This window comes from Cupressus sempervirens, chromosome 5 (genome assembly GCF_028749045.1).
Source record: "Cupressus sempervirens isolate cs-2001-9-10 chromosome 5, ASM2874904v1, whole genome shotgun sequence".
Lineage (NCBI taxonomy): Eukaryota > Viridiplantae > Streptophyta > Pinopsida > Cupressales > Cupressaceae > Cupressus > Cupressus sempervirens.
Window position 1 is genome coordinate 885,639,838 of NC_143122.1, and position 26,358 is coordinate 885,666,195.

A 26,358-nucleotide genomic window follows, 5' to 3' on the forward strand; every position below is an offset into this window, starting at 1 on the left:
TGTGTGGATGTTATTGTTTTATTGCTTAATGTTTACATTCTACAAGTCTATTAATTTAGGGTAGTGGACAACTAGTTGATGTTGTTAATAGTGACTATAGAGACTGAGCTATGCAATGATAAGATTTGAAGTTGATTAAGTGTTTGTTTGTTCAATTGGTACATTTCGACCATGGATAACTAATTCACCCCCCTACTTAGTTATTCTAAATATTTTAACAATTGGTATTAGAGAATTGGTGCTTGTGTAGAGAAGTTTGAAGGTACTTGAAGCTAAAGATCATGATGTACAAAAGGAGGTGCCAAAGTTGAACAAAGAAATTTTTTTTGCATGGGAAATATTGGTGAGGCTACATATAGTTAGTATTGGTGATGTTCCACTAGAGTTTATGGGCAATGTATATGTGACTGATACAAGAGTCCTTATGACTACTTAACAATTAAAAGAAAATCAAGAGAAAAATCATGAGATGATAGAGATTGCTTCAGCCCTAAGCTATGTTGAGTTTAATGATACAAAAGATTGCAAGAATGCATGGGAAATGTGGGTTAAACTAAATATCCTCTAAGGAGGACATGATAATGTCATGAGAGCCGAATTAGAAAGCTTGAGAAGAAAATTTTACAAAATGAGAATGTCAGAAGATGAGAACATATTTTAGTACTGTGTAATAATCAAAGAGGTTGTCAATGCTATTAGAGGAGCTAATGAAAATATTGAGGATGAAATAGTAATAAGAAAGGTATTGATAACTCTACATCCTATTTATTCTATTAGGGTTTTTGCAATACAAGAACTAAGATATACACAAGGTAATACCCTAACTCTAGAAGGTGTGATTGGTAGGCTTACTACTTTTGAGATAATGAATTTTGATAATTACACTCCTACTACTATTGAATCTTCTTTTAAATCACAATTGGTTCTTAGCAAGAAAGGAAAAGGAAAACATGTGAAAAGTGACAGGGATACCTTTAATGATGAACTTGAGGCATTGATGGCTAGGAAACTTGGAAGAGGCAAAGGGAAATACAAAGGTAAACTTCTTATAATCTATTTTTCATGCAACACAATTGGTCATATTGCTACAAGATGTTCTAACAAAGAAGACAATGATGAAAGAAAGGAAATAAAGTACAAATGAAGAGTAGATGATTGAGACAACAAGAAGAACAAGGACTATAAAGAAAAAGGTAAAAACTATTGTTATATTTCTGAAGAATAAACTAACACTAAATCTAAAAGTAATGATGAAGAAGTAGTCTATGTTGCTATGAAAGAATATTTTGATGTAGATGAGAAAAACTAAATTAATCTCTTATGTAATTCAAAGTGATAGATGGATAATTGATAGTGGTTGTTTTAGTCACATGACTAGTGATAGAAGTAAATTTGAGAATATTGGACCATACCAGGGTAGTTATGTTAAATTTGGTAATGGTGTTCCATGTCTTGTATAGGGTAAAGGATCAATACAACTGATTGATAAGATCAAGTGTGAAAATATTTATTAGATTGAAGGACTTAACAATAATCTATTGAGTGTTTCACAGTTAAACAAATCAAGATACAAAGTTGAATTCCATTACAGGAAGGCCAAAATATTTGATGTTGATGGTAAACTAATTAGAAGTGGTGACCAAACAAGAGGTAATTTTTTTCATCTAGATTTAGCTGATGATATATGTTTTTTTTACAACATGGAGACATTTGGTTATGCAACAAGAGGTTATGTCATGTAAATGTTGAAAATTTGGTTAGCAGTAGGAAAATGAAAAGAGTAAGAGGTTTTCCAAAAGTGAAGAAACTTGATAATGCTATGTGTAAACAAAGTCAATTGGGAAAAATGACAAAGTCTAGTTCCAAGAACAAGACATACTCATCAAATGATATTTTGGAATTGGTTCATAATGAGCTATGTGGATCTATTGGTGTTTAAATATATTGCGGAGACAAATATTTCATTCTATTTGTTGATGATTATTCTAGAATGATGAATTTTATTTTTCTTTAAGAAAAATATGATTCTTTTTTATCTATTTAAGTGGTATTTGGCCGAATTGAAAAGGAGACAAAGAAGAGTCTAAAATGTTTGAGATCTAACAAAGGTGGAATTTTCATTTCGAATGAGTTCAACATATTATGCATTGCAAGAGGAATCAAAACATATATGTCAACACCTAGACCTCTCCTCAAAATTAAATAGATGAAAGAAGATATTGATCAATTTTAGAGTGTGCTAGAACATTGATGATGGAGAAAAATGTGTCATAAAATAATTGGAGAGAAGTTGTAAGTGCAGCTATGTTTATACCTTGAATGAAGTGCAAGTCAAGAATGGTACAAATGTTGTACCTTTTGAACTAGAGTATGGTTATGCTCCTAATGTTAAGTATTTTAATGTTTTTGGAAGCAAATTTTATATACTTGAGGACAGTAGAAATGGAAAAATTAATGGTAAAAGTGGTGAAGGTACGTTCCTAAGATATCCCACTAAGAGAAAAAATTCTAAGTGTTTGAACTCTAATACTAACAAAGTTGTGGAAAGTGAAAATGTGAAAGTTGATGAGTATACATATAAGAAATGAAGTTCAATGAAAAATAGAGCCTGAAGACTATAGCTCATTCCTATATGTGAATGAAAGTTCTCCCAGCATCCCATCTAAACAAGTGAGAAAAGTTGTAGATCTACAATAGACTAGGAATGCCAAGTTACAATAGACAATTTCCAAGAAACAGACTATAGGTGCTGAGAAATAGACAAATGATGTTGAGTCACAAATAGAGGAAGTTGAACATCAAGAAGAAAATTTCAAGCATGTGAAGCATGAATGAGAGAGACATAATGAACTTCAAATAATCTCTCAAGATGAACCTATTGAAGAAAAAAGAAGAAAAGACCATGTATTAGAAAACTATGTGAGAAGACATCATGCACTTGAGACAATCATTGGAAGAAAAGAGTTTGGTTTTATCTGAAGGAAAAGACTTAGAAGTGATACATGCTTCCTTTGTGAGTTTGAACCCAAATTTAATCTACATTTCTTAATAGGATACTTGAGGAAGAAGTATGCATAGAACAACCTGAAGGATTTGTGGATCCTAGCAAGAAGAATATGGTGTGTAAGTGCCTAAAGCTTTATATGGTTTGAAACAAGCCCCTAGACCATGCTATGAAAGACTACATAACTTTCTAGTGAAGATTGGATTTTTAAGAATAAATGACAATAACAATTTGTACTTGAAGACGGGTATGAATAATGAGGTATTATTATAAGAAATTTTTGTTGATGGTATCATATTTGGAGGAAAGGAAGCATTATGCAAATTATTTTCTAATGAAATGAACAAGGAATTTGAAATGTCAATGTTTTCTAAGATCAAATTCTTTTTTGGCTTACATGTATATCAAATGAAGTAATTTATCTTTATTTTTCAATCCAAATATAGCAAGGAGATACTAAAAACTCTTGGAATGAAAGATTCAAGACTAGTTAATACACATATGGTTACAAGACACAAAATATCTAAGCATAATGATTCTACTATTGTGAATTAGACATCATATTGATCAATGATTGGTAAACTACAATATTTTTTTAATAGAAGACCTAATATTTTATAAATAGTTGTGATAGTGGCACAATTTTCTACAAGTCCTAAGTAAAATCACACAAGGATAGTTAAAAGCATACTAAGATATCTAAAAGGAACAGAAGACTATGTATTGTATCACAAGAAGACTGATAAGTTTGAACTAAAGGTATTCATTAATTATGATTGGGAAGGAAATCTTGATGATAGATGGAACACAAGTGGAGGTGCATTCTTTCTAGGAAAGAGAGTAATTTCATAGCTAAGAAAGAAACTTAAGTACTAGTGAATTGTTTAAATATCATACCAATCAAGTAATTGTAAAGGATGAGGTCATAGATCTAGTGGTTATCTATTGTGATAACAAAAGTGCTATTAACATGTCAAAGAATCCTGTAATGCACACAAAAACCAAGCATATTACTATCAAGTATCATTATTTGAGAGAGTTAGTTCAAGACAAAGAAGTAAAATTGGAGTATGTGAACTCTAAAGAGAAAATAGATGACATATTCACTAAAGCTTTACCTAAAGATTCTCATGAATATCTTAGAGATAAATCGGGGGTGATTCCCCTAGACAAAGTAACTTAAAAAAATGTGGTGCTTTGCATCAAAGTCACTAATCAAACTATCTTAAAATTGATGTAAGCAGTTATACTATAGGAGATGCCTAAGGTAGCAGTAAACAAGAAGAACATAATGATGGAATAGTCATATAAAGATGATAGATGAAGATTTCAGAACTGACATGAAAGTATCTATATGGAAAGATGCACAAGTTAAAATATCTTTGGCATTGTTGTCAAAGAGGGAGAGAGTAATCATTCAGTCACCATAAGATAAAAAGAGAGGTTATCCCCACAAATTGAAGATTATTCAGAAGAAGAAGGATCAAAATGAAAGGAGATAGTAAAAGTTGTTACAAGATAAAAGAGGGAGAGATTACTTAGAGGGAGCTCATGATCTGATATTAAAAAAAGACATATATTAGAGTTGCATAGATGAGAATCAGAATGAAGCTAAGGGTATCAACGAAGATATGATACCATAGAACATGTTTTTGATTGCATGGTAACTGGAGGTGTTTCCATCAATGCAAAAGAGGGAGGGTGTTGGAAACCAAAAATATTGGAACAATTATTATTTTCTCATTGGTGTCAAACCTATTGGTGAAACAATTTTTGATCTAGTCTAAATGCCATATATATTTGATTGATGAAGAGGATTTGAGATGTTGTTTATAACAAAAGTATCTAGAGGAAAGATTGAGTTAGGAAAAGGAAATTACAAACAAACACTTGATCAGATGGACTTTGTCAAAATGAATTAACTATTTAAATCATGTTACAAGTGGAGAAGATAGTAATGCCAAAAGCCTTGAAGATGTGATTAAAGACAAATCAAATGCATAGGCTTCACCAAGTAACAGAGAAAAATATTAAAGAACTTGAAGTTTATGCCAAGTGATGCTAGTATCGACTGAGTGCTAGAACAAGCCAAGTAGAATTAGTGTTGATTAAGCATCAGTAGTGACTGAGTGACATTTTATGTGTTAAGCAAGAAATCTAGTTGTGACTGAGTAACCCAATAATGATCGAATGTCAAAACATAGTGTTAGCCAAAGAACAACATTTTAACAGTTTATGAGAAATTGTAATTTCCATATGACTAAGTTGATTTCTTGGAATATGGAAAGAATGTTGAAGATAAGGATAGATGAGTTGGATTATTTATTGCCAAGAGAGAATTAGGTAAATGACTTAAAGTATAGATTCCAAGAGAAGTTTCTAGAAAAGAAGATAATAAACTAAATGGTGATCAAATTCATTATATGTGGAAAATATAATTGTAAACCCTAAGATCTATAGTGATGTTTAAGAGGAAAAAGATTAGAATTACCTATTTAAGGAGGTACAAAGGAAAACTTTAAAAAAGGAGAGATATTCCAAAGAGTTTGAAGGTTGGAGTAGTTGTTGATGTTATTGAATGGAAAATCTATGCATAAGGCTAGGAAGAGTTGAGGTGAAGAATGATTTCTTGAAGGGTTTCTAAGTAAAAAAGAGATAGATATAAGAATGGAGGCTAGATAGTGACTCAATGCATGAGATCCAAACTGAGATTTGTACATGCAAAGTATGTTGTACCTGATAGAACAAAACCCTATTATTACTTTTTAACCATTGTAAATAGTATTTTAAATCCTCTAATCATTATTAAGGTTGACCTTACAGTCATATTGACCAAATAGTTACATGTAAATCATTTAATAGTGTGGCATTCTAATGGAATGTTCTAAAGTCCTCTAAAAAGGCCACTCCTTACAAGGTAATTAAATCCTTTAACAAGGTCAATTTAACATTGTGTTTTGTAAACCTTTAATAGGGTTAGATCCTAAGAAATTTCACTTCAAAAGAGTGAAAATTGGTGACATTTTGTTGGTGGTTTTTCCCAAATTGGGTTTCCATGTTAAATCCTAGTGTCATACTTGTGTGGATGTTATCGTTTTACTGATTAATGTTTAGATTTTAAAAGTTTATTTTCTGAGGATAGTAGATAGCTAGTTGGTGTTGCTAATAGTTGACTCTAGAGGTTGAGCTATGAAATGATAATATTTGAAGTTGATTAAGTGTGTTTTTGTTCAATTGGTACATCTAGACTTTGGATAATTGATTCACCCCCACCCTCCTCACCCCTCTTAATTATTTTAAATAATCTAACAATTTTAGGTGCCCAAAAGTCAAAGGTTATTTATTTTTAGAAAAATTTGCAACATGACTTGGGTATACAAAGTTAGATTTTGGACTTTGAATAGTCAACATAAAGCTCTTGGATAGATCTACACATTAGTTTAGATTTGGTGTAGGTTTGGTAAGGCTTATTAGGTCATATATTGATCTAAATGGTGTATGATTTATATTAACTATGGTAACATTGTGAGTTTATGATATGGTGTATGTTTTAGAGATTTAAGATTTAATATCACTCTATTTTTACTATATATATATTGGATTGGTCTCTTGTTAACATGATTATCAATGTTTGATTTGGATATTTATGATGACTTGTTGGGTCTACATGTTTTGCAATATTATAAATGATCTGAACTTACAAGTTGCACTTATGGCTTTTGTATAGGTTTTCTTTGCCTATTGATCTTTCATTATTAATGCATATTCATATTGGTGGCTTGGATTTGCATTTTTTATGCCCTTAGTCCCATATTTTTCTGATTTTCTTTGTGATGAGATGTTGTTACCAGGGATAATCATGATAGATCATTGTGGTTGAACCTTTGATGCTAGCAAGTTGGAAACTTTGATAGTAAGATGCTCGGTCTATGGATGTGATCACAATGCCACAAAATTTGGCACGACATGATTGGATATATAGGTACTTAATTGATGTTCATTGGTTTGCATTCATGATTTGGTTATGTTGGTATACAATATCCCCTCCTCAAATAGAACCTAACCACTGTAATTAAAATATTAATAATAATATATAGTGACATATACATTAAAGTAATTCATTCATAATTAATAATCAATTTATAAAAAATAAACATTTATTATTAACCTATAAGTGTTTTGGGTATATAAATATAATCAAAATACTATAGTCATTATTAAAAACATATTTCCAAACTAAATACTAATATAATTCATATTTACTAAATAATAAACTAATAAATAATGCAATAAGCAATAATATTAAATTAATTATTATTAAACTAACCATGATGGTTCATCTATAATGGGTCACAATCCTTCTAATACTATTTTGGGGATATAAAACTCACATCACCATCAAGTAGGAAAATGCAAAGTGATAAGGACTGACAAGTAATGAAGAATAAGAATATTAAAAACAATACATGTAATCTGGTAGATATATATTACCATTGACCTATTGGAAATTTGGCTAGGTTGGTTAGCATCATGTTGTCATCTATGGCAACACATAAGTCATGTTAAATGACTAGATCATAAGGATAAAGAATTGGGTTACATAGAAAATTGTGCAAGTGTTAAACAATTCATCTGACAGAATAGTTAGAATTTTAAACAACACAATTCATAGAAGCAATATTGACATGTGTGGAGTTAGGAACAACTAGTAGAGACTATGAGGATGATGTGTGCAAGAGTGCAAGATAGTATGGTTTGTATGAACAAAGTTATAATGATTTCACTAGTTGTGGTATTATATAAATAGAATATAGAAAGATAAGGAAATGAGTGTATTGGGTTAAGAAATTATTTGTTTTTACCAAAATAACTACTTAAATAATTAGGGATGACATCCTAGATGTTAACCCTGAGATAACAAGAGTTGGTTTTATATTTTAGCAAGTGTATAAATATATGAAGGCTAAAAGAGAAGATAATTATGAAACAAAAAGGTATAATTGTAAATTGTAAATGCGATGTTAAGTGTGCTTCAAATGAAGTGAGTGTGATATGAATGTGATGCAAATTGTGATAAAATCTTGTGAAGAACAACAAAGGAAATATAAGATATTGAAGATATCAACAACAGTGCAAAGGTTTTTGTATCTATCTTTCATATTGAAGAAATTTATTGTTCAATACATGGTTGGGCATGTTGGCGCTAAAAATTGCATGGTCAATTTTGAGCCCTGTTGAGAAAAATTAGCCCTATAAATGCTTTTAAATGAGATTGTACCCGGCTGTACCTTTGAACCCAATGAGGTGTTTTATGCTCCTAGCACTTTTCATTCAACATGCCTAAGTGTTTTGTGAAGTTAAATTGAGTTTCTGAGTCATTTGACGAAGTCCTGTTTCAAGCATTTGTCAAATTTGCAATTCTGCCCTAGTGTCAAACAGCGACAAGAGGCTGTGTTTGAACCCGAATATCTTTTGTCCAAAATTGTATCATAACTCGCCACTTTTAGAGTACCTAATATCCATACCCGAGAACTTATGTTTCAGATTTTGAGTCATTTCGAGTCCGTTTGACTAGGTTTTGAATCCCTCAAAGTTGGTCAGTTACTGTTTTCATGCTGATGCACTTTACACACAATTCTGGGAAGCCCTGTTCGACAAATCATAATTTTGACCCAGTTGACCAAAATGCTAAAATTCCTTTTGCGTTACATTGTAGACATCAGAGAATTGTTATGTTTCAATTTTCACATCTTGACGAATCCGTTTGCACACTTTTCTAGGGTCATTCCGTTTGAAAAAATTGTTATGTTGTCATCGTTTCCTATCTTGTAAATCCAGGTAGCCAATTTTAGACGCGTGCCAAATGCGTCCAGTTATTCGTCATGAGCCTAAATCGTAGATCCATAATGTCCTCATGACAGAGAATGAGTGCCCCAGTTTTCTTTTCCCCATGTGCTCATTTGCCTAGTTTTCCAAACCAAATCCAAACCTAGTTTATAGTTTTCTGACATGTTTTGGTGCAAGTAATTCTAAAAGGGCGACTTTGATGGTCAATATCTTTTGACCCTAAATTCATCATGAGACGAGATTTGGTGGGGTAAAAGTATGCAGAACAAAGAATCAGTGTGCCAAGCTTCAGAGCTCGTTCAGGTGTTTGGATCAGTTTTTAAGGCCAGTCAAAAGACCCCTGGCACCAAATTCATAGTTTGCAAAAAAGAGGCAATTTTGGTGATGACATTAAAAGCCCTCTTTCAGGTTTGCTTGTGCCAAAGGTTTCAGAAGCTGGAAGATGGGGTAGTGTACAAAGAGATAAAGATATATGACCATCTGAAGTGTTGCTTTCCCATCCTTATTTAGAAAAGACAAATCTAACAATAAGCACAAGTCATGATGTGTGAGTTACAATAATATGATCTATTGTTCTAAATTTTCAAGACTTGCATGGATAAATGGCTCTTCATTTTTCAACATGTAGTTACATTGGAAAGGGAACTGTCTACATATTCAGGTAATTGGGCAGTGCTCTGTAGCACGAGCAAAGGTATTGATGCACTATTTGTGTCAAATGGAATACGTTGCCAAAAAAGCTTCGAAAGAGGAATGCACCAGCAAGTAAGAAGTGTGAAGAGCTTGGAAAACATTAATAACAAGTTAATGCCAACGTAAAAGACCTCACACAGAGAGAGTAGTGTGAGCAGAACAGGAGAAAAGATAAAAAACTAAGTCGCTGCCAGAGCACCAGTAAAAGAAGAATCTATAGTCTATGCAAGAATGGTAGTCAGCGGTTGAAACATACCCAGCAGCACCCCCCAATATGATCAACAAGCTTACGAAGGTATATTTACTAGGCCGAGGCTACTTTCTAAATATAGTATCAGCAATTGCTACAAGAAGTGGGGTTTAAAGATCTGAACATGATAAAGGTGTCCATATTGGCATGCTTGAGAAGGCCCATAACCCTGCGCTGATCAAAGAGCCCAGATTAAGAGGAAAACGTGTGAATGAAAGGCATAAGAACACACCAATGAAAGTAGGAGGCAGCAGCAAGCATTACAGTCTCCCTCCTTTTCAGCTGTGATTAAGAAAACTGCAGTTTTTAAAAGTTTTGGTAAAAGACGTGAATAGCAGGGGCACATTTAATACGTATAAGAGTCTGAAGCTGTTTCAAGGCAACGCCCACCACGGTAAATGAAGAACATCCACACACTTAAAAAGATGCCTCACGCAAAGGCAGCAATGAGAAGAGGCTCAACGTATGAAAAATGATAAAAGAACCCACGCTTTGAAGTATGCTCCATACAAAGAGCTCCACACAGTCAAGAGAGAGGGCAGAGGCACCAAGCTCACCACATACATGCACAAAGCAATTTGAGATGACATGAGAATGCAGAACAAAGCTGAAACTGTTAGAAACTCTTATCCCACATTGGCAGCGCGAAAGTATATTCAGCTTTTTAAATACAATCTCACATGCATTATAAGTGTCTTGAAAGTCGTAGGGTTTTGGAAAGCCGCTCAAGCATGCAGTGGGGTCGGCTCATGATGCCAGATGAACAAAAATGCATAAATTTTGAATAAATATGTAGTCTAGACTTGCTGATGTCAGCAAGGGATAGGCGCCAAAAAAGCACAAAATCTGGCTAGTCGCTATCTCGCTAGCCGGAAAATCTTGGTAACTCCGGCTAGCGAAGTAGCGAGGTCGCCGAAAAACCATAAAAATTTGGCAAGATCCAAAATGTTATGTGGGTCCCATTGCAGTGCTGTCAGCGAATCAGATCATGACAAGTGGCAGATGGTTGAGCGAGCAGGAGGTGATATGCGTGATCAGATCGGTTGCAATGAGATTGTGCCACGTGGCACATCTAGCAGTCCTCGCTTACTCGCCAAGTAGAAGATGCACGAGGTTTAATATAGCGAGGTAGCGATGATGACATGGTGTGAGTGACTGGGCAATGACTGTATGTTGAAGGAGCAAATTAGAAAGTGCCATGTGTCATTAGCTTGGTCAACAGGTTTGACCCCAGATTCAAAGGATAGGAGAAAATTTGAAGAATGTAAAAAATAGTTTTTAATTATTTTCTAAAAAGGAATGCACGTCAATTTTTAAAATCAAACAAGGTTTTAATTCTAATGTTAAGACATTAGATTATAAAAAAATTATGTGCAGACTTGATGTCTCTACCAGAGGACTGTTTTTCAAACGAAGATTTCAGACTTTTTCGAGAGGCTAGATATGCCTTATCATATACTGCCAGAATCGTGAGAAGATGAAATTTCTGATTTTGGAGTTAGTTTTTACACAGGTATTAGTCAGTTTGAGCTACAGGAGGTTTTCCATCAGGTACCTGAATTACAATTATTTTCAGACCAGGAAGTTCAGATTTGTTTTTTGTCAAGATAATGACCTGAATATCAGTAGAAGGCAATGGAAATGCAGTTAGGGTCAAATTTGTTCAGATTTACTCAGTAAAAACTCATTTTCACTGGCTTTTTCATGGGGAAGTTAGACATTTTGGCAAGTAAAGGGTTTTCATCATTAGGCAAGGATATTTTGCAAGTTTGTTACAGATTAATGATGAAACAAAATCAAATCAGAATGGGAGATGGAAGGAAGAAGTTATTCAGTTACAGAAGATTGAATTTCAAGTGGACACTTGTCATCTTCAGAATAGATCCGGGAATTCTTTCTCTTCTATATCTTTCTTTCTTGCTTCCATTGAAGGGGTTCCAGTTTTTGCACTAAGAAACCATTCTTCAGCATTTCTTCTTGTATTGAACAGCATTTTAAGTTTTGCAGATAGTTCTTTTCTGTTAGGTGATCTATGGGTTATTTTCTATACATTTCATGTATTTGATTTGAAGGAAAACAAATAAAGTGCAGCAAAAGTTTGAAGTTCAGTTTGAATCTTGTCTCCTGATTATGGCTCTATTATTTCTTCTAATTTGTGATCAAAGAGCATGAATTAGGTTGCATTACATTTTGAAATGTATGTGGTTAAAATGTCTTGCTTATGGAACAAAGAACCATGTAATTGCTTGATATTTTTCACAGGGTTTGCAGATTTCATGATAGGATTTTCTGAGTATGAGATTCATTCTGTAGCAAATGTCTATTCACAAGGTGAAAGATAGATCAGGGATCTTAATGTAGAGATACGTTTGAGGTTTCCAGAAGATGTATGGTTATGATTCATTTAATTGCCCAATAGATAAGGCACTGGTCAGAGATAGGATCATTAAGTTCTGTTGCTCATACTTGGGTCTTGTTGATATCGACATATTAAATCACTTTTCCCTTTTATGTTGAAAGCTATTCAATGTTAACCCGCACTTAGCTTGCCAGTTTCATGAGTTATGTTCTTAGCTATTTCATGTTTGTGATTCTTCGTTGAGTGTAGAAGAATTAGGGGTTTCATCTGCTTTTATAGATCCTGAATATGGTTATTGCACTGGTCACATAGTCAGATCTAAAGAGGTTCACCCGCCTAGGTTTTGCAGAGCCTGAAGTGCAGAAGGAGTACGGCCTTATAGTTGGCCTGGTGCCTGAATGGATGTGTTGATAATGGGAGTTAGCTGCCCCTAGATGCATCTTGTTCTCATCAGTGTAATTGGAAATGGGTAACATTTTCAAACTCCAACAAAATGGCGACTCTGCTGGGGACTGTATTGGATCAGATTCAAGACAAACCTTGAGAATTTGAAAAGAAGAGATTCAATACAGCAGGAGAAGTGCATTAAAAATTTTTAGCAGTAAGTTCTCTGATGTTCTTTCCAGTTTTCTTACTCCAAATCATGCACCCCAGTATGTTTTATCCACTTGCAACAGTGACTTATTGGTTGAGTTCAGATTGTGCTCTCCTCAAGTTTTATTTTCAATCAATTCAACCGGACCTTGTTTTCAAAGTGCTGTTGTAATTTCAGAGTCAGAATTGTGATCAAAAGCGTGTCTCTCTTCAAGGTGTTTGGTGACTTTCAAAATTTTCAAGTTGAATTGTTAGTTCAGATCTGCCATGTTATAAATCATTGTTTCAAATCTTTCTCACAATAGTGAGTGGCGACTCTACTTAAAGGATCTCTAAATCATTGTAGATCAGTGATGTATAAATTGTTTTCAAGAGTTTTCAGTGGAATCAAGCAGATCTGAAAATTAGGTGAATTTGCAAGCAAGAAGAGAGATCTATTATAAGTTTCTAACTAGTAAGTGTTGTTTGATTTGCTGTTATAAGAATTTGTAATGATAAAGATGAATCACAGAAGTGATGTCATTTATTTCTCCTCAAGGAAATGGCGACTCTGTAAGGTTTGATCAGTGGTGTAAAGAATTTAGATTAGCACCAGGCCAATTAGCAGATCAATGGTTTCATGCAACAACACTTGAGGTATTTTATGCTCTCATATTATTTCTTTTCAATGAAAGTGAGTTCCACATATGTGTTCTCCGTCAAGTGAAGTTTTAGCACTAAGAAGAGGAGAATGATTTGATAAGTTTTATGCACTTCATTAGAACGAGTTTCAATTGTTGTTTTGAATTTGTGAAGTGTATTTGAAGTTTTGAATTGGTAGAAAGAACTCCAGATCTGCTGCAATTAATAAATTATGGAAGTGTTTAATGGTGAATGAGTCTTGACTTTGAAGAATGTTAAGTTTTATCTCATCTAATATGCATCCTGTTAGTGAAAGTTTTAGATCTGTTTCTACCAAGAGGTATATGCCATTGAATTTTAATGGTATTCATGGTTTCCCAAATACTATGCCTTGTAACCTCATAAAGTATTTGCCTAAGTTTGGTGGGAACCATGAAAATTTAGCCAGTCATCATGTTCAGTTGTTTAGTGACTTGGTTGGTGATTTTGAAATTGCTCATGAAGACATTCAGATGAAATTGTTTGTTCAGACTTTAGAAAATGATGCTAGGGACTGGTTTTCTTTTTTACCAGCATGTTCAATTTCATCTTCTGATGAATTAATGTCAGCCTTCATGATGCAATTCGGGGAAAGAGTAAGCATCTCTGAATATTTTGATAAGTTTTTGAAAATTGAAATTAGGAATGGTGAGCTAGTTCCTAAATTTAATATCAGATTTGCAAAGATTTTGAGTGAATTTGCTGAAAGTTACAAGCCGGATGATCAAATTTGTTTAGTGGTTTATCTCGGTGCATTTGATAGGAAGATGAACTATCTGTTGAGAGATAAAAGACCCCAGACTTTGCATCAGGCATTCATGACAGCTATAGAGATTGAGAATAACATAAAATATGGCTTAACCCGGAGTCACTTCTCTAGAAATATTGGCTAGCAATATGAGGTGCAAAGCACAAGCCAATGTCATAAGGAGTGTTTGATTTCAGATCAGCAAATAAGCACTCCTGCTGTTGTAAATAGTTTTGTTGAAGCCTCAGAAATAAAAACATGTTCCATTCGTGCTGAAGTAAATGCACATGTTTATGGTATTACAATAGAGAATGATAGAATTGATTCACTTGATGAGTCATCCATGCAAGATATAAATCCGGCCATTCATTTTCCCATTGATAATTTGCATGGTGTTGAAAACATAATAAATCAGGAAGAGGAAAGGTATTCATTTCAGTATGAGGAGGAGCAAACCAGAAGTTATCTATCAAGTGATAAAGGTGAAATTGTTGATCCGACATGTCATGGCAAGATGACACAATATAAAGAATGTAAATCATATGTATCTCAGTCACAGTCAGAAGAACTAAGCTCATATGTTGATAATGTTTCAGTGGTAGAGATGCATTCTCTTGACCAACAGGATAGGCAAGAAATGAATTATCTCATTGAGAGATTGCATCATGTTGAGAACGTTATTAAATCTGAAGTTGAAAGACAATCATATGAATGTGAGTATGATAAAGCTAAGAGTCATTTTCCAAGTGATAATTATGTTGCCGATCCAATATATTATCAAGAGGTGTCATATGAAGCTGATGATGAGAGTTATTACTCAAGTCAAGAAGAGGATAGTGCTAGTATGTGTCCATCTTCATGTGAATCAGATGCTGATTGGGAAGAAGAGAGCAATGATGGAAGTGAGTGTTCTCTTGCTAATAAAGGTACAAATGCTATTTCTAAATCTGAAAGTGAGTTTCCATATCAGAATTGTGTAAACCAGTTTGAGATTGAAAGTTATGAAGAAAATGTGTCTACACAATATGAAGACAAAGAGGTTATCCATAAAGACGTATTACCTAATTGTGTAGAAGAGTGTCTTGAGGATGAGTGTAATGATGATCAGTACGTGATTGACTCTGAGATTAATGCATCAGCACCTTTTGGTAAGATAAATGATGATTTTCTTACAAGACATTTGAATCACCTATATGGAGACAATGAAAGTAACTTTGATCTATATTCTACATGCTTTGTTGACGGAGTGGATGTTGATTCTTCATGTAGTTCTAATTTTTCTTCATATGTTGAAAGTGTCCATGATAGTGATGTTAGAAATGGTTTTAAAGTTTTCACTAATCCGTTATATGGTGAGGAGCTTGATGTTGATCAGCACATCACTTGTCCTAATGTCTATAAAGGCGCTTTGCATGGAGTTATCAATCCTCTTTTTGAAGAACACATGGATAGTTCAGATTTAGAAGAGAATAAGTTTAATGATGATACTTTGTCTTACTGCTGTAAGAGGTCAAACTGTTCTTCTTCCAAATATGAGAGTGAATATGATCATGATGTTGCATCTGATTATGATAACAAGGTGTTTAATAAGACGATTATTGAAAATCTACCTATACCTTGCAATGAGATTCATGATGAACTCTCCGATGTGAAGACTAATTTGTTTGCTGATCGTGAAGAACCATTTGAAGATTATAGATTAGTCTCAGAATTTGACATTGATGACATGTGTGAGTACAAGTCAGAATGCTCATTTGAATATCATTCGATTATGCATAAGGAAACGTATTTTCAAAGTATGAGTGATCCTTTTCCCCAAGTTGAATATGATGCATTCATATTCAAAATTGATAGCATGCATGAGTCATTTGTTAGAGAAGGTTTTCAGTTTCAGTCTGATATTTTTGAGCATGCTGATCAGAACTTTCATAATGAGCTAACGGTTGAAGATGAATATAGTTTTTATTTGCATTGTGAAAGTCAAGGTTTAGATTTAGTTTTGCTAAATGAGTTGATTCAGAATGATAATCTGATTGGTGAGACTGATAGGAGCAGAATTTTCAGTTTACCTCATGAAAGTTCAGATGAGAATCATGTTTATGACAGAGGTAAACAATTTTGCTGAAGTTTCGGTGGCCCGGGGCCATCGTGTGTACATGGTCTTGGTAGTTGTAGTTGTTTCCTTGCTTTCAATAAGCTGTTCGAGAAGAGTTTTGAAGTTTTTGGGAATGGTCTGCTTCCTCCAGAGATCTGAATCCTTGCCATGCCTACAAGGGACATGCATCCCCAGACAGAGCCACTGTTGGCGCTAAAAATTGCATGGTCAATTTTGAGCCCTGTTGAGAAAAATTAGCCCTATAAATGCTTTTAAATGAGATTGTACCCAGCTGTACCTTTGAACCCTATGAGGTGTTTTATGCTCCTAGAACTTTTCATTCAACATTCCTAAGTGTTTTGTGAAGTTAAATTGAGTTTTTGAGTCATTTGACGAAGTCCTGTTTCAAGCATTTGTCAAATTTGCAATTCTGCCCTAGTGTCAAACAGCGACAAGAGGCTGTGTTTGAACCCGAATATCTTTTGTCCAAAATTGTATCATAACTCGCCACTTTGAGAGTACCTAATATCCATACTTGAGAACCTATGTTTCAGATTTTGAGTCATTTCAAGTCCGTTTGACTAGGTTTTGAATCCCTCAAAGTTGGTTAGTTACTGTTTTCATGCTGATGCACTTTACACACAATTCTGGGAAGCCCTGTTCGACAAATCATAATTTTGACCCAGTTGACCAAAATGCTAAAATTCCTTTTGCGTTACATTGTAGATGTTAGAGAATTGTTATGTTTCAATTTTCACATCTTGACGAATCCGTTTGCACACTTTTCTAGGGTCATTCCATTTGAAAAAATTGTTATGTTGTCATCATTTCCTGTCCTGCAAATCCAGGTAGCCAATTTTAGACGCGTGCCAAATGCGTCCAGTTATTCGTCATGAGCCTAAATTGTAGATCCATAATGTCCTCATGACAAAGAATGAGTGCCCCAGTTTTCTTTTCCCCATGTGCTCATTTTCCTAGTTTTCCGAACCAAATCCAAACCCAGTTTATAGTTTTCTGACATGTTTTGGTGCAGGTAATTCTAAAAGGGCGACTTTGATGGTCAATATCTTTTGACCCTGAATTCATCATGAGAGGAGATTTGGCGGGGTAAAAGTATGTAGAACAGAGAATCAGTGTGCCAACCTTCAAAGCTCGTTCAGGTGTTTGGATCAGTTTTTAAGGCCAGTCAAAAGACCCCTGGCACCAAATTCATAGTTTGCAAAAAAGAGGCAATTTTGGTGATGACATTAAAAGCCCTCTTTCAGGTTTGCTTGTGCCAAAGGTTTTAGAAGTTGGAAGATGGGGTAGTGTACAAAGAGATAAAGATATATGACCATCTAAAGTGTTGCTTTCCCATCCTTATTTAGAAAAGACAAATCTAACAATAAGCACAAGTCATGATGTGTGAGTTACAATAATATGATCTATTGTTCTAAATTTTCAAGACTTGCATGGATTAATGGCTCTTCATTTTTCACCACGTAGTTACATTGGAAAGGGAACTGTCTACATATTCAGGTAATTGGGCAGTGCTCTGTAGCACGAGCAAAGGTATTGATGCACTATTTGTGTCAAATGGAATACGTTGCCAAAAAAGCTTCGAAAGAGGAATGCACCAGCAAGTAAGAAGTGTGAAGAGCTTGGAAAACATTAATAACAAGTTAATGCCAACGTAAAAGACCTCACACAGAGAGAGTAGTGTGAGCAGAACAGGAGAAAAGATAAAAAACTAAGTCGCTGCCAGAGCACCAGTAAAAGAAGAATCTACAGTCTATGCAAGAAAGGCAGTCAGCGGTTGCAACATACCCAACAGCACCCCCCAATATGATCAACAAGCTTACGAAGGTATATTTACTAGGTCGAGGCTACTTTCTAAATATAGTATCAGCAATTGCTACAAGAAGTGGGGTTTAAAGATCTGAACATGATAAAGGTGTCCATATTGGCATGCTTGAGAAGGCCCATAACCCTGCGCTGATCAAAGAGCCCAGATTAAGAGGAAAACGTGTGAATGAAAGGCATAAGAACACACCAATGAAAGTAGGAGGCGGCAGCAAGCATTACAGTCTCCCTCCTTTTCAGCTGTGATTAAGAAAACCACAGTTTTTAAAAGTTTTGGTAAAAGACGTGAATAGCAAGGGCACATTTAATACGTATAAGAGTCTGAAGCTGTTTCAAGGCAACGCCCACCACGATAAATGAAGAACATCCACGCACTTAAAAAGATGCCTCATGCAGAGGCAGCAATGAGAAGAGGCTCAACGTATGAAAAATGATAAAAGAACCCGCGCTTTGAAGTATGCTCCATACAAAGAGCTCCACACAGTCAAGAGAGAGGGCAGAGGCACCAAGCTCACCACATACATGCACAAAGCAATTTGAGATGACATGAGAATGGAGAGCAAAGCTGAAACTGTTAGAAACTCTTATCCCACATTGGCAGCGCGGAAGTATATTCAGCTTTTTAAATACAATCTCACACGCATTATAAGTGTCTTGAAAGCCATAGGGTTTTGGAAAGCCGCTCAAGCATGTAGTGGGGTGGGCTCATGATGTCAGATGCACGAAAATGCATAAATTTTGAATAAATATGTAGTCTAGACTTGCTGATGTCAGCAAGGGATAGGCACCAAAAAAGCACAAAATCTGGCTAGTCGCTATCTCGCTAGCCAGAAAATCTTGGTAACTCCGGCTAGCGAAGTAGCGAGGTCACCGAAAAACCATAAAAATCTGGCAAGATCCAAAATGTTACGTGGGTCCCATTGTAGTGCTGTCAGCAAATCAGATCATGACAAGTGGCAGATGGTTGAGCGAGCAGGAGGTGATATGCGTGATCAGATCGGTTGCAATGAGATTGTGCCACGTGGCACATCTAGCGGTCCTCGCTTACTCGCCAAGTAGAAGATGCACGAGGTTTAATATAGCGAGGTAGCGATAATGACATGGCGTGAGTGACTGGGCAATGACTATATGTTGAAGGAGCAAATCAAAAAGTGCCACGTGTCATTAGCTTGGTCAACAGGTTTGACCCCAGATTCAAAGGATAGGAGAAAATTTGAAGAATGTAAAAAATAGTTTTTAATTATTTTCTAAAAAGGAATGCACGTCAGTTTTTAAAATCAAACAAGGTTTTAATTCTAATGTTAAGACATTAGATTATAAAAAAATTATGTGCAGACTTGATGTCTCTACCAGAGGACTGTTTTTCAAACGAAGATTTCAGACATTTTTGAGAGGCTAGATATGCCTTATCATATACTGCCCGAATCGTGAGAAGATGAATTTTCTGATTTTGGAGTTAGTTTTTACACAGGTATTAGTCAGTTTGAGCTACAGGAGGTTTTCCATCAGGTACCTGAATTACAATTATTTTTAGACCAGGAAGTTCAGATTTGTTTTTTGTCAAGATAATGACCTGAATATCAGTAGAAGGCAATGGAAATGCAGTTAGGGTCAAATTTGTTCAGATTTACTCAGTAAAAACTCATTTTCACTGGCTTTTTCATGGGGAAGTTAGACATTTTGGCAAGTAAAGGGTTTTCATCATTAGGCAAGGATATTTTGCAAGTTTGTTACAGATTAATGATGAAACAAAATCAAATCAGAATGGGAGATGGAAGGAAGAAGTTATTCAGTTACAGAAGATTGAATTTCAAGTGGACACTTGTCATCTTCAGAACAGATCCGGGAATTCTTTCTCTTCTATATCTTTCTTTCTTGCTTCCATTGAAGGGGTTCCAGTTTTTGCACTAAGAAACCATTCTTCAGCATTTCTTCTTGTATTGAACAGCATTTTAAGTTTTGCAGATAGTTCTTTTTTGTTAGGTGATCTATGGGTTATTTTCTGTACATTTCATGTATTTGATTTCAAGGAAAACAAATAAAGTGCAGCGAAAGTTTGAAGTTCAGTTTGAATCTTGTCTCCTGATTATGGCTCTGTTATTTCTTCTAATTTGTGATCAAAGAGCGTGAATTAGGTTGCATTACATTTTGAAATGTATGTGGTTAAAATGTCTTGCTTATGGAACAAAGAACCATGTAATTGCTTGATATTTTTCACAGGGTTTGCAGATTTCATGATAGGATTTTCTGAGTATGAGATTCATTCTGTAGCAGATGTCTATTCACAAGGTGAAAGATAGATCAGGGATCTTAATGTAGAGATACGTTTGAGGTTTCCAGAAGATGTATGGTTATGATTCATTTAATTGCCCAATAGATAAGGCACTGGTCAGAGATAGGATCATTAAGTTCTGTTGCTCAGACTTGGGTCTTGTTGATATCAACATATTAAATCACTTTTCCCTTTTATGTTGAAAGCTATTCAATGTTAACCCGCACTTAGCTTGCCAGTTTCATGAGTTATGTTCTTAGCTATTTCATGTTTGTGATTCTTCGTTGAGTGTAGAAGAATTAGGGGTTTCATCTACTTTTATAGATCCTGAATATGGTTATTGCATTGGTCACATAGTCAGATCTAAAGAGGTTCACCCGCCTAGGTTTTGCAGAGCCTGAAGTACAGAAGGAGTACGGCCTTATAGTTGGCCTAGTGCCTAAATGGATGTGTTGATAATGGGAGTTAGCTGCCCCTAGATGCATCTTGTTCTCATCAGGGTAATTGGAAATGGGTAACATTTTCAAACTCCAACAGGGCAGTGGTGAATACATTTGGAAATTGTATATAAAACCTCCTAATAGAATCGAGGCTCCTAACATGGCCTATGTCCTTTGAAAAGGATCGAGACACTATGTGGACATAAAAGAATCCCACCAGGATCAATATCTTTAACTAGATACTTTTAATTAGTGGATAATTTTGTGGGTACTATACCCACCCGGGTTTTCCCTTGGCCAAGGTTTCCCTAGCTAACAAAACATGGAGTTATGAGTTACTTTGTTTTGTGCTTATGTTAATTTTTCAAAATGTTTATTTTACTTTCTTATGCAAGTTCTAAAGTTGTTAAAGATATCTAGTTTTGGATAAAACTTTGTGAAATACCAATTCACTCCCCTCTTAGTATTTCATATTTCTAACAATTGATATCAAAGAATAGTTACTCAAAGAAGGCTTAATATCGTGTGCAAGATCCCTATGGATATGGAATAGTTATAGAAGAACCTAAAAGAAGCTCTTGAGTAGATTGATATTCTTATCAAAGAAACAAATACTTTGAGGGACATATATGAAGATGCTAATGACTACATTGGGAAGTTGAAAGATAAGATAGATTATCTTCAGTCTAAGAAAGAGTATAACGATTAGATCAAGGATATTGGTAAAGTTTCAAGAATGAAGAAAGAATATGAGATCCTAAATCATGAACTAAAGATTACTAATCTAAAGTTGAGCTTTAAGAATGATGGTCCAATAAAGTTGAGTCAAATTTGAAAGCTTAAAATGAAGATCTGATATCTAATCTTACCAAAGTAATGTTTGATCTAGAGTTTATAAAGTCAGACTATGTAAAACTTGATAAGTACAATACTATTGTGAAAGGAGATTTAATCTGATCTAAATAAGCTCTTGAGAAGTTGTATTCTAGCAGAGAAAATCTTGGTGAGCATATCTTATACATAGGCCTACTTATGATAAAATTGGTCTCGGATACCTTGGCAAAAAGTCAAAAAAGAAGTTTGAAAGATGAAAAAGGAACCAAGTCTTATGATTCATCATCTTGAACACAAGGAAGATAATCAGAACAAGATTAAGGCAAGTCAATCTGATGTTATCCCTAAACAAGTTGAGAAAGTTAATCAACTCAAGAAAGTCTATGTACCAAAGCAACCTAAGAAAGTTGAATCACCTAAAGAAGTAAGGAATAAATTTTAGAAATAGGGCTTACTAAGAGGGGTGGGGGGTGAATCAGTAATCTACAAACTTTAGTCACCAACTATATATTGTTTCTTACTTTAAACCATACATAAAAAAGTAATAAAGTAATGTTTAATAGTAATAGTAACCATGCACAAAGATGACTCATAACACCATATTTTTATTAACTAGGGAAACCCTGGCCAAGGGAAAACCTAGGTGGGGATGATACTTACTAGATACTATACTAATATATAAGTTCCTTGTTAGAGGATGGACCCTATTAGGAGTCAATGAGAAAATTTAGTATGAGTCCCTATTAGGAGATTCCAACCTTGTTAGGATTTGTGGAAACTTTGTTAGGAGTTGTAGTATAGTAAATGCAACATGAGCCCATTGCCCAAACATGAACTTCCAATACAAGAAGAGCTCACTACACAAACAAGTAATCAAACTTCTGAATTATAGGTATTGTAACTTCTTACTTGATTGATATTTTATCTTTAGCTCAATCTTGGATCACAAAATAGCTTTCGCAAAACTTCACATATATCTCTTTCACAAAAGTTCAAATACAATTTCTCAACATAACACTTTCTCAAGATAGCATGATTACACACTTGTATCAATGAGATGTCCTAGGCATAAATACCATGCCTTTACAAAAATTATTGCTAGGTTGACTAAGAACAAAATACACTTTTCCAACCTAGAGAAAATATCTAGAATGTTAGTCCTAACTGGACAAGTAATTATTTTGTAAAAAAAAATCCTTTCCTTCAATTATGCTATCTTATTTCATCAACATATGAGTATCTCCATTTTGTATAGATTGTATTAACTTTTGAGGTTATACAAATCATGAGAAAAATGTATACTATCTCCATCTAACTTTGCTAGTCATGACATGATGTCAAAAATATATTATAAACAAAACAATACATTGTTGTATACCAAATTCAATATTCAGACAATTTTTTGATTACCAAAAGCTAAGTCTCTTTATTTATGAGGTTTCTTGTAAGCATGTGCATCATGTGTTCCCATAAATGACAACAATTACATATTGTTATTATCCAATTGTCAACAATCTCCCTAATGCAAGAGCATCCTAGGTGTAAGAGCAATCTTGCATCACTCAAAAATATTTTATTTTCAATCTTTTCTATTTTAATAAGGACTAGTAGATAAGGTGGTTACTATTTGGGAACTTACTATTTTTAGTAAGTTTTTGATATGAGCTCAGAATGTTCTCATTTTCTATAGGAAGGTTCATTTTAGAGTTGTCAGTGTAGCATAAAAATATCATTTCTCAAGCATTAGTATTAGTGAAGTTATTGTTGATTTTCAATGGAAGCATTTGTAGAAAAATCTTCAAGCTCACCATTGGAGGCCTTAGAATGCTTAGATGAGGTCTGAGAACTTGATGGAAGGGCACTAGCATTATTTTGAGCCTATAGATTAGGAGTTAGCATTTTTGAAAAGTGGTTATAATACCCGATTAGAGAAATGGTTCTTGAGTTATGGCCTTTCAAAGTTGGGCTAACCAAAATATCTAAAATAATTGTCAAAGTTGTATTTGGCTGACGCTATATGTATTATTAGGGTCCGTTGGTCCTAGGTATTATGTTTCAATGTCTAGAACCTTCTCGGATGGTATAAAATTGCCTATTTAAGAAAGGCCTAAATATTGTCTAGGATAGCTCTAGGTGATAGTTCGTAGCTTGTCTTGCAAATTACTATACTGAAGGTGCCTATGTCAGTCAGCATGTTGTACTTATGAATTCTATAATTCTACATTTGTGGTGTAAATAAGAATTCCGTATTTTTTTCTTTCATTTTCTATTGTTTCTATGTTTCTATTATGAGTTTATGGTATTAAGGGGAGCCCCATGCATCAAATGGTATTAGAACTAGAGTTCTTGAGTATGTGGACATATCATTGACTGTGAGGAAATTTGCACTAGGACCATGGTTTGGGTTGAGTGTGTAGATAAATTTCCAATTGTGAGGTAATTTACACTAGGGTTTCAATGGAAGTGCAAAAATGCTTCCACGAAGAGAGCATGACGAAAGAGCTATAGGTGTTACACTTGAGGGTTTTTGAGCCCTCCAAAGGAAAATGCAATCATTGGAAGAACAAATGGGTAGAGGAATGAATCTTCCTATAAGAGATGAAAGTGAGGATGAGGATGAAGTAGAAGAAAATGCCAAAGTAGAGGCAATTCTAAATCTAGAGGAAGAGAGGCTTTTTAGGGCCATCTCCAAGATTGGGAAAAGAGCTAAGTTTGAGGTTCCCACATTTTTGGGAAATCTTAACCCAGAGGAGTTAATCAATTGGATCAATGAACTATAGGAGTACTTTGAGTATGAAGATATTGATGATCTTGATAGGATCAAATTTGTGAAGGTAAATCTAAAGGGACATCCAAAGATCTAGTGGTAGGAGGTGTTGTTGGAGTTAAATAGAAAGGGAAAGGACAAAATCACTAGATGGGATCAGATGAAAGATAAACTAAAGTGACATTTCATTCCTGTGTATTATGAGATTGATTCATTGAAGAAGATGTAAGGGTTAAAGAATGCAAAAAAATCTTTTCAAGAGTATACCAAAGAGTTCTATTGAGTTCTCATTAGAACTAGTCATGTAGAAGTTGATAAGGAGAAAGTCACCCATTATCTTAATGGGTTAAGGTCTAGCATTTAGGATAAGTCTAGTTCAAATGAGCAATATTAATGAGGCATACTAGTTTTTCCTAAGAGTTGAGGAGAAACTGAGAAAGAAGTTTGACAATAAGAATAGTGGAAGAGATTGTAGTGGAGGATCTTATGGTGGTCATAATGATGATCAAAAGAAAATAGATGACGCTAGAAGAAATAGTAAAAACTAGAAGGGAAATAATTTCAATCATCTCCATGATCAAAACAATAGAGATCGGAGAGGAGGAGGCAAAGGACAAGGATCAAGAAGAGGAGGCTTCCATGGAAATTTTTTTCACTATGGTGAAGAAGGGCATAGAGCATTTGAATGTAACCAACACCAAGGAAGGAAAAATCAAAGAAAAAAGGTTAGGGAAGAGTTGCACATGTTGATGAAGATGCTAGATACTCACATTTTGAAGATGCTAAAAGAGGAGAAGTCCTAGTTAACCAAAAATTCTTGTTGAGTGGTGAGAATGAACCTAAGCAAAGAAAGAGTTTACTTCATACAAAGTGCAGATGTGAAGATAAGTGTTGTGATGTGATAATTGATGGTGGAAGTACTAACAATCTGGTGTTATAAATGATGGTCACCAAGTTAAAGTTGAAAAGGTAGAAACACCCACATCCATACCATCTTTCTTGGGTGAAAGATACCCACAAGGTCATGGTTAATGAGTAGTTCTCAATGAAGTTCAAGATTGGAACCTACTAGGATGAGGTAGTATGTGATATCATACCATTGGACATATGTCATATGTTGTTGGGTATGCCATGGTAGTTTGACAAGAATGCTATACATGATGGGCAAGCAAATACCTACACTCTAACTAAGGATGGAGTGAAACATAAGTTGAAGCCTTTGAAGGGCAAAGAAGAAAAGGTATGTAGTGCTACTGGAATATGTTTTGGTGATCAAAAAGAGTTTCTTAAAGGTATGAAACATGAGCATATGTGTTTTTCTATAATTCCTAAAGATAGTAAAGAAGAAGTAGAGGAGGTACTTACAAAAGTTGCAGATATGTTGAAAGATTTTTTTGGTATTGTATCAAATAATGTACCTGATGGATTACCCCCAATGAGAAAGATCAGTCACCAGATGGCTCTGATTCCAGAAGCTAGTTTTTTGAACAAGGTAGTGCACAGAATGACACCAACAAAAAGTGAAGTGTTGAATAGGCAAGTTCATGAGTTGTTGCAGAAGGGGTTGACTCAAGAGAGTCTAAGTCCATGCATTGTACCAATAGTATTAGCACCAAAGAAAAATGGAGAATAGAGGATGTGCATAGATTCTTGCACTATCAACAAGATCACAATAATGTATAGATTTTCATTACCAAGGATCGATGATATTATGGATTGCTTGAGTGGAGCTAAATATTTCACAAAGATAGATTTGAAGAGTGGGTACCATCAGATTCATATCAAAGAAGGTGATGAGTGGAAGATGACTTTTAATACAAGGGAAGGACTATATGAGTGGTTAGTCATGCCTTTTGGGCTAACCAATGCACCAAGCACTTTCATGAGGCTCATGAATGAAATACTGAAGGAGTTTTGGGTAAGTTTTTCATTATTTACCTAGATGATATATTT